Source organism: Phodopus roborovskii, unplaced genomic scaffold, assembly GCF_943737965.1.
Source record: "Phodopus roborovskii unplaced genomic scaffold, PHOROB, whole genome shotgun sequence".
Classification (NCBI taxonomy): Eukaryota; Metazoa; Chordata; class Mammalia; order Rodentia; family Cricetidae; genus Phodopus; species Phodopus roborovskii.
Window position 1 is genome coordinate 35,094,397 of NW_026126416.1, and position 10,505 is coordinate 35,104,901.

Below are 10,505 nucleotides of genomic sequence, written 5' to 3' on the forward strand. Positions count from 1 at the left end.
AGCACTTGTTTTCTGAGTTCATATCTTATAGCTGGGCTGCCTGTTGTGGCTCATTTACTAAATGACAGCTTTAATGAGATTGTTATCTCCACGAAGATGCCATTAGTTTCCATATTCAAGCTGGAATAAGACTGTTTTTTCCTCTGCCTGAGCATTTGTCTTTCCCTGTGGGTGCATTAATACCCTTGAAGAAACAGGATCTTGCCAGTTTCTTCAAGGTCTTGTCCTCCAACATATGCAGCTTAAGTACTGAATTATCTGGCCAATGCCATCGTGGGAAAGTGAATGGACAGGAAACTGCTATACGGACTGCCTTAGCACAGCTAATGCTAAGGTGACCATTCACTACTCTAGCAATTCCATTGGAAAGATTATATAAGATGCCCATTAAAATAGGCTTCAAAGAAACCTCATCCTTCTCACTGGTTTTAGGAAGTAAGTTGGAAAGTTCTAGAATCTACCTCGATGACAAAAACGTAATGCATAACAACATGGTCTTTGTCTGGAGTTCCAATTAAGTCTAGGGACTCTTTGACTCTCAGTTTCTTCTTCCATTCTAGGAAGAGAGTGTAATGTGATTTTCCTCTATAGTGTTTTTCAGTGCTCAAAATATATGTCTATGTGTGCTTTCTTTTTCTTTTTCTTTTTTGACAGGTGCAGTGAACTTTATTGATGGTATTCAAGAAAGTAGGGCTCCCTAAGCCCCTTAATTCTGGGGCTGAGATGGAAACTGTGAGGGAGATTAATTAGTGTTGGGGGTTGTTGGACAGGGACTGCTCAGCAGCCAGGGCCTCTCTGTTGCTCATGTCCTTGCTGGGGGTGGATGGTCCAGGATGGGCTTTTACTCCTTGGAAGCCATGTAGGCCATGAGGTCCACCACCCTGTTGCTGTAGCCGAATTCATTGTCATACCAGGAAATGAGCTTTACAAAGTTGTCAGTGATGCCAGCCCCAACGTCAAAGGTGGTAGAGTGGGAGTCACTGTTGAAGTCGCAGGAGACAACCTGGTCCTCGGTGTAGCCCAGGATGCCCTTCAGTGGGCCCTCAGATACCTGCTTCACCACCTTCTTGATTTCGTCATACTTGGCAGCTTTCTCCAGGCGGCATGTCAGATCCATGACGGACACATTGGGGGTAGGAACGTGGAAGGCCATGCCAGTGAACTTCCTGTTTAGCTCTGAGATGACCTTGCCCATAGCCTTGGCAGCACCAGTGGATGCAGGGATGATGTTCTGGGCAGCCCCATGTCCATCACGCCACAGCTTCCCGGAGGGGCCATCCACAGTCTTCTGGGTGGCAGTGATGGCATGGACTGTGGTCATGAGTCCTTCCACAATGCCAAAGTTGTCATGGATGACCTTGGCCAGGGGGGCTAAGCAGTTGATAGTGCAGGAAGCATTGCTGACAATCTTGAGGGAGTTGTCATATTTCTCATGGTTCATACCCATCACAAACATGGGGGCAGAAGGGACGGAGATGATGACCCTCTTGGCCCCACCCTTCAAGTGGGCCCCAGCCTTCTCCATGGTGGTGAAGATGCCAGTAGATTCCACAACATACTCAGCACCAGCATCACCCCATTTGATGTTGGCGGGATCTCGCTCCTGGAAGATGGTGATAGCCTTCCCCGTTGATGACAAGCTTCCCATTCTCAGCCTTGACTGTGCCCTTGAACTTGCCGTGGGTAGAGTCATACTGGAACATATAGACCATGTAATTGCGGTCAATGAAGGGGTCATTGATGGCAACAATGTCCACTTTGCCAGAATTGATGGCAGCCCTGGTAACTGGGCGTCCAATATGTCCAAATCCGTTCACTCTGACCTTCACCATTGTGTCTCAGAAACGAGGCTGGCACTGCACGAAAAGATGCAGCTGTCTCTAGAACAGGGAGGAGCAGAGAGCCCTATGTGTGCTTTCTATTAAAAATATTCTCTCTATAATTTCTCTCTCTCTCCCATCAGCTTCATGAAGGCTGGGACTCTTTAGCCTTGTTCTCTCTTGGATCCTTGGAAATGCTTTCTTGGAAATGGTTTCTAAGTACTCAATAAACGTGCCAAATGACTAAGTGGATTAATGAAGGCAATGAATAAAAATTATTTTGTGTAACAAGTATTGTTGAAATAATTTTTCTGTTAGCAGTTACATGTAGACTGGGTGGAAAGATGTTCAATTCTCCTAGGGCTATCTCATTCTAATCCTGGTGGGATCTGGCAGAACGAGCAGGTCTCAGGGGCTAGTAGTCAATGCCCTATCATCTAGACAACTCTACCAGGCCTCTGGCAATGAAGGGTCCAGCCATTGATATTTGGAGGAACTCTTCCTCTGCATTAGTACACTTCAAATGTATAATAATTGAGGCCCTGGGTTAATTCGATGCCCTGTAAAAAGAGGTCTGTAAGATACATTCTCATGTCTACACACCTTACTGAGAAGAATATGCCATTACTTATCTAGAAGCTGGTTGGTTAGCCAGGTAGTTCCTGGCTGCCAAGTGAGAGAGCTAATGCCAAACTTCTAACCCAGGAAAATGTAAACTAGATGGGTAAACCAAACAGTGGAGATGAAGGGAGGGGCTGAGCCCCTTCTCCTTACAGCTACCCCAGATACAGTGGGTCCCCATTTTTCCTTGTTCGCCAAGCATATTCCCAAACCAAATTCTCCTTGGAATAAAATGTCAGCATGTTATCCTGGGCTCTCTGTGCCCCCATTCTCTAGGATACAAGCCTATATTCATTAGTGTTAGGTATGTACCAGCTCATTAGTTAGGGGCCTCAGAGAACCAAAATGTCTACTCATTCGTAGAAACCTGTGTTAGTGTGTGATCTGCCCCTCTGACCCATTGTGCGTTTTCCCATGATACTTTGTTTTACAGTGGCTGATCACTCATTTTTTTCTGGAGTCTTTCTCTTGGGTCTCTCAAGAAAACTCCTTTACTGAGTTTCCACAGAGTGTTTGCATTCTCCTTCCTCTCAGCTTGGGATGCTTACAGAAACCGGCACACCCTTCCCAAGGATCTTAATACCCATCAGTAATTTACCTCAGGGAGAAAATCTGGAATGAATGCATTATGGCAGCCCTGCTACACTTGTATCTCTAAATGAGAGCTGTGGAAATAACAACCGTTGAGACAAACATTTTCCATATTCTGCAGAGAGTTCTCGGTATTTGTATTTGGCAAGGGTGCCAACGTTCCCTTTCCAAAGCATGTCCTACTTTGCAGGACCCTTTCCTTGCAGGACCTTTTAACCACTGTTTAATGGGGATTCTCGGAATCCATCCTTTTGGAGGTATCTAAGTTCCTTTTATCCTCTGAGAATGTTGGTGGAATGACACTAGGCCTGATTAAACAAGGCCAAAAGATGGCTGATTTTGATCCCTGGAGCCCTCTCTCTTCATTGTGAGTATTTACAATCTGATTAGCTCACTGGAGGCACAGCTGTGAGCAGGCGGGCTGCTCTCCCCACAGCAAAGGAGAAGCCTTCCTGTGAACTTCAGAACACATGTTGTCATGGAAAGGACTTTGCTTTTCATTCATTTGGAGCCTTCTGCTCCCAAATAAATGGCTGTAAATGGAGAGGAAGGGATATGATGTGTGAGTAATTTCCCAGGGGGGCTAAATATCTTGACTCCTGACCCCAGTGTCTTGCCTCCCCCATCATCCCACTGAAAGACTCATAGCGGCTTTATTACAAGGTGGGTGTTTGAGAGGCAGTGCAGGATGGGGACTAACTAAGCACACTGCCCAGCAGCATTCTTTCCATGATGCTCAGCCAGTAGGATCTCAGTGATCTAAGGGAACAAGCAGTATGTGCTCAGTTGATTCAGCTGAGGAAGTAACTTAGTTTGGCCTTATAAGGCTGTGGTTCCGGTGGAAGCAAGGCTGTCTCCATCTGAAAAGGCCTGAGCATTCCCAGATGACATCTGTGGTTTTTCCAACACACAATTGGCTTCCTTGGTTCCTTGCAATGCTTTGGTTGTGCAATCAGGATTTGGCAGGTTCTTTGTCCTGTGAAATCTGTACATTTTCAGCTCTGACATCTTAAAAATAATCACTAAATCATTTTTATCAGGGTGGTTTATCGTAAAACAGAAGCCTTCTCATCCACATTTTTCTTCTTACCAGCCAGGACTGGGAAGGTGATGGGTTATGATGGAGGAAGGTGATTTGGAAAGAGGGCCATCTTCAGAATAGAGCAGTCCAGGTTCTGCTCCACGCTTTCCCTTCTTTTCTGTCACAGGAACTTGGATCTTTTAGGGCCTTGGTTTAATTGTCTATAAGAATGAGAAAATAGTTGTAAGTGACTGTGAAGATTAGTTGTAATGTATGCTAAGTGCTAAATAAATGGATGGGTTCATTTTGCATGAAAGAATGAATGGTATGTACATGATCTAGTGATGTTCCCACTGTAGCAGTGAGTGTGATGAGGTAAAGTGTATATGTAAGGGATACAAGCAATCAATTTAGCCTCAACAAACCATCCATGCACATAGGCACACATTGCATGTACACACACATGCACATAGGCTTTGGGAACTTTGGTATTTGATGAATAACTTGCTCTTGAGTTTAGGCCAAGATTACATGTCTCTGAGTTAGTCTTCAGGCCTTTATGCTTGTAGTCGTCTGGGAATGTCTGAAGTGTGTTCTTTTGAGAGCCACAGAGACCATCCTGAGGCTTTCCCTTTCCTGCCATCAGTTGTTAGCAGGTACAATAAAAAGACATTGCTCCTAAGTTTTACTGATGTCTGAGATCTGAAGACAGAAGTCAGTTAGAATTCTAGCTTTTGAGGTATGAGAGATTTTTTTTTCTAGATTTTGGGATGTTCTCTTATCACACAGAATCTGTGTTGCTTCCAACAGAGTTTACGACTGACTTTCTTTGGCCCAGTCAAAAAGACATGGTCCTTCCCCTCACAAAATCTCTTTGACGTATTTGCCACAAGCTTCTTAGCATGTTTAGCGACAGACTTATTACCTCACAATTATAAAATAGAAACAAATAGATTTAACAAAACAAAATAAAAAACTGCTTGAGACAAACTCATAAATTTTCCTTATAGATTCTTTTAGTTGTTTGAAGCTGCTGTGCTGAGGCACCAGGTGAGAGATATGTGAAGGATTTGGAGTGAATATGTAGGGGAAGGTCAATACTTCACTTCAGAAACATCAGCCAATGGTAATGTAGCTACTGAGTCAGAGGGGTCTGTGCATGGAGGCTAGGAGGATAGGGACACGATGTGAAAGAGAGTTCTAAAACTCAATGTTGACAGAAAATAAGAAGCAGTGATGTACTAAAAATATTTTTTTTTAAATCAGATAGGATAATTCTGACTTGGTATTCTGAAACACAGAAAGAAGAAAGAAAGATGGAAGTAAAGGATGATGCCTGATTTTCTAACTTGAGAAGGCAATGATATGGTTTTCCTGTTTACTGAGCAGAATATTACAGAGGATCAGGCTAGGGGAATGAAGCATTCCTCGTTGAAACTCAAAGAGATGTCTAAGAATCCATTGGTGATGTTGTATATGTAGCTGGATATTTAGATCTGAAGCTCTGAAAAATTAGTTTTCTAAGTTTGGAAATTTCCAGCACAAAGTTATCATTTAATTCATCGGGATTCATCTACTAAGAGGGTGTGATTAATTGAGAAGTGGACAAATACCTCTGGAGAGTCAGTGTATTAAAGACAGTTAAGGGCAAGAAATGGCAAAGGAGAGGGAACAGAAAAAAAGACCGGGAGGATGATGGGGAGATGAAGGATGCAGAATTCAAGGTTCCAATACAAGGTTGCTAGTCATGTAAGATGGGGAAAGTTTCTCATGGGTTTTTATGAGAATCTGTGGTTTATATTTGCAAGAATGGCTTAAGTGATTATGGGGGCCAGAGATGAGTGGGCTATTGAGGACATGGAAGGTGAACAGATGGATAAATGTGTGGGGGTGAAGACTTAGAGCAGGAGTTAGAAAATCACACGGGACAGCAGAGTTAGAACACTTAACTTTCACTTTCTTATCTTTAAGTCAGGAGAAGCTTTTGGGTGATGAAGGAGAAGTTATGCTGTGAGAGAGGATCATTGTCAGAGAGAAAGGCTCCAAGTCTGTGGCACAGGGACTACTCTTATAAGATGGATGCATCTTCCACTGTGAGAAGAATTGAAGGCTACACAGAAGCTGGTAGCTTGGGTGGCTGGATAATTCATTTTTTCCTATCTTCAATTTTTCAACTCATGACCTCTCTTAGCTTTATGCTACTATTTACATTATTTTTTTTTAAACATGAGGATTTGTCAACCTGGGAATTTCTGCTTTAGTCTAGGCCATCTACTAGTGTCGTTTATGACTTAAATGTTAAGTCCAGAGGACTGGGTATGTCTGTCTTGGTGTTCTGTCTAAGTGAAGCATTTAGGGAAGAATGGGTTACTTCCTTTAAGTGGTCAGGAGAGAGAGAACATCACATCTGGTTGGCCTATCTTGAATGGATAATCACATGGTAGGGTACACTGGTGACTTCAAAACAAAATGAATGGAGATCAAAGCTTGAGGCTCATCTATCTAGCACTCTACCTCGATGTGCAAAGCAACCCCAGACACTTCCCAGCACTTTATGCAAGTGGGAATTTCATCTTCCATTTTGAAAAAAACACTTTGAAAGTGATTTTCTGCAGCCCTACAGACTACAGCTAGGATATCTGAATCTTCTTCGAATCCCCCAAGACAGCGCCCCTTACCAGCAGGAAGTAGTTTGGAAAGAACGACGCCCAAATTCCCAAATATTGTGTATAAATATTTGTTTTCATTTAATTGGACTTTGTTATATAAAATTAAATAAAAAAATAAAACTGTTAATAGATAATCTGTGATCTATATGGGCTGGCACTAAACTTAATGAAATAAAAATGATATTTTTATTGCTCAAAAAAAAAAAAGAAAGTGGTTTTCTGACTATTAAGGGAAAGATGTCTGATTAACCTTGATTACTTTTATCAGTCAATTTGAAAGTTCAGCAGAGACAAGATTTGTGTTCTTCAGGCACCTTCCTTTAATAGCTTGGCACTGGCTATATGTCTTAGGATAGGACTCTCCCAGTAGTAGATAAATCATTTCCACCCTTTATAAATATATTTTTATGTACATCTGAAGTTGGGACATGAATAATATTGAAGGTAACTTTGGAGAAAGACAAAATGCTGGATACGGCTACTGTAACCTCACACTTCAAGTATCTTTTCCATCACCATCTAGCATCTCTCGAGTCCTCATCTTTAGGATGAGCTCAAAGTACATGGCTCAGTGGGAAGATTATCAAGAATTTGGGCTATCCTAGTCTCTAGAATATATAATCATGGGAGAAGACATGCTTGGCTGTTGTCTACAGGAGTGAGACACTACACAGGGCTACTCTGTGGGACTCACTGGTTCCTGGGTCAGGCTCCCCATTTGGAGGTACATTCTAACACCCAGAAAGTTATAAAGACTTGATTATATATGGGTACATATAGTCTGTGTACAATGGAGATTAAAAGAAATTTCCTGGGTTAGCCTAATGTGTCAAGAATAAGAACTATTTAGATCATGGGAGCTTTTGAGAGTTTGGACTGGAGATTATAAGAAACACAAGGATCATGATCATAATTAATACATTCTTAATACTATATTTTCTAGCCAATGCAATATAATATATACATACTTACCCACATATCTTTCTGTGTGTGTGTGTGTGTGTGTGTGTGTGTGTGTGTGTGTGTGTGTGTATGTATGTGCATTCTTTTGTGAGTGTGTGTTTCAGCATGCCATGGCACAAATGCAGTGGTGTGTTGGTCCTTGTTTGCTGCTGAGCATGCCAGACTAGCTGGCCAGAAGCTTCAGGAAGAATGTTACTTCATCATCACATGTCTTTGTTTCATTTCTTTTGTTATGACAAAAAATACCCTGACAAAAGTAACTTAGAGGGAATGGATTATCTTAGAACACAGTTCCAGGCAACAGTCTGTTCTAGTTTGCTTTCTGTTGCTATGATAAAACACTGACCAAACCAACTTGGGGAGGAAAGGGTTTGTTTAAGTGACAGATTAAGGCCCATCATTGAGGGAAGTCAAGGCAGGAACCATGGAGGAGGAGTAGTGCTGTTTGCTGATTTGCTTTCCATGCCTTTGTCAGCTGTAACACAAATAATAAAAATCCAAAGACAGATATTGGGGTTCAAGCTAAAGATCAGAAAAGCAAAACAGCCAAACCACAAGAGAGTTCTTACCTCTACCAAGGCTGGGGAGTTCCTGTCCTCAATGTGAAGACCAATTGCATAAGACTGAATGCCTGCTCTGAGGCCCTGTTCCTGTCTTACTCAGCTTTGTTTCTTATACAACTATGGACTACCTGCCCAGGGGTGGCAACACCCACAGTGGGTTGCCCCCCCATACACATCAATTGTTAGCCAAGACAATGTCCCACATACTTGCCCATAGGCCAATCAAGCAGAAACATTTCCTCAAGGATTACTCTGTCCAGATGACTATAGTGTCTAGTTGATAAAACCTAACTGGTGTGCATCCATCATAGCAGGAAAATCATAGCTGCAGCTGGAAGGGACTTGTTCTATCATGTCCATCATCAGGAACAAGGGTCAATGGATTCATGTTTGCTATGACAGATAGCTTTATTCTTTTTGCCCAGTCTAGGGTCCAGCCCGAATTTGATGCTAAAATTCAGAGTGAGTCTTCTCAGTTAATCAACCCAACCAAAAACATCCTTACAGAGAAGCCCACAAGCCAACCCAACCCAGAAAACACCCTCACCGAGATTCTTGTCCCTTACACAGTATCTGGGTGACAATAAAGCTAACCATCACAACACGATTCACCACATTTTGAAATGCACATAGTAGGCATTTTTACCAGGCTGGCACGTGAACAAAAGAACAGAGATTATCTCTGTGGGAAACTCATTGGTTTTCAAGTAAGTAGGCTTTATGAAGATGGAAACCAAGGAAATGTTCTGCTTGGAACTTTATCTCACTACTACTTGACACTATTTTGCTTAAGGTAACCTTGGGAAGAAATGGTTTCTTTGTGGACTGTAGGGATTGAAGGAGTAGGAGCTAAAGTGGGGCTCTATTAAGCACACCAAAGGGCACCATAGGTTCTCATCACTGTATACCAAGAAACCAGACCAATTTTCTCTAGAAATCAGGATTCTCAGGAAGGAAGTTAGGAGCCATTTCTCTTAGAGCCAAATATGAAAAATTTAAGGTAAAGAGAATAAAATAAATCCCCACTTTCTTATTTATTTCTCAAGAACCCAAAGAAGTTAATCTGCCAATAGTGTCATTTCTGAGAGGCTAACAGAGATCGTGTAAAGTCTGGGACACCTCCTCTGGGATTTGAACACATCTTGTTCTGAGCATGTACTTACGTTCTCTTTTTGGCTTTGCTCAGTCATCTAGGAATCTTTAAATTTAGAAAACTACTATTGAGAAAGAGGTGGCCTTTTCAGAGATAAGAAGGCCTTCCAGATCCATCATTCCTCAGGAGAAAAATCTTTGCAGGTAGAAAGCATGGATTACTTTTATTTGGTTTCCTATTTTTCTCAGTTTTGATTATCTAGGACCACATTATCATTTAAAAGTTATGAAGCAGTTTTACAACTTGTCTTGATCTTTCCCTCTAGGTATTACAGTAACCCTCAAATATACAAGAGGAAGACAGAGTGGTTCATTAGATTCTATACATTGCATGAAACCCAGTATATCACACCATCAGTTCCTTTGGGAGCATTGGACAGAAATTGTGAGTAAGGTCACTGTGCCTATGAAGCAGAAAGCTCCTACCCATGTGAAAGCAACTGGGATTCTATCCAGGAGGAAGCTGCTGTCATTTTATGATTCAACATGAAATGTCTTTTGAATTGTCTCTTGGCAGTGACTAAGCGTCAGGAATTTCTGTGGAAGTAAACAAAGTGCACACAACAATGCTCCCAACTGATTGGGTAAGAGTCCTTGGCTGTCAGCAATTCCAGGAGGCATTAAAGTTTTCTCATAGCAACGGCTCAGTAGCAAGGTAAGGTCTGAGTCACAGAGGAACTCTGGAGCAGGCAGCAGTCTAGTTACAGGAAATTAATAATCCAGGCCCAAATGGGAACTTGTAAGAAGAGTGACATGACGAACTAGTGAACTCTTGAACTCCTTGTCTTCCTGTAGAACGTATTTAAACAAAGTTTGGCCTTACCAGTGGCGGTTAAATAGCCCAGGGAGAATTGGCAGAAATATAAATTCATATAATATTCTAACCAAAGAGTTCTTAGCATTATTTTTATTGTGAAACCTTTGACATTTGCAGATGTTTAGATTTTTATTTTTAATTTAAAAATAAGACATTCAGGATTGCCAAGGAGAATTCATTATTGAAACACCACTGATTTAGAAATGTAATATAGTAATAGATATATCCATTAAGTCATGAGTCAGATCAACCCAACCAGTGAGTCTAGTAACTCTTGTCCTATCAAAA

General features: G+C 41.8%; 1 pseudogene; it reads right to left on the bottom strand.

Moving 5' to 3' along the window:
- Nucleotides 1-767: 767 nt before the first annotated feature.
- LOC127221660 (glyceraldehyde-3-phosphate dehydrogenase-like) lies at nt 768-1,847 on the bottom strand (annotated as a pseudogene).
- Nucleotides 1,848-10,505: the final 8,658 nt, after the last annotated feature.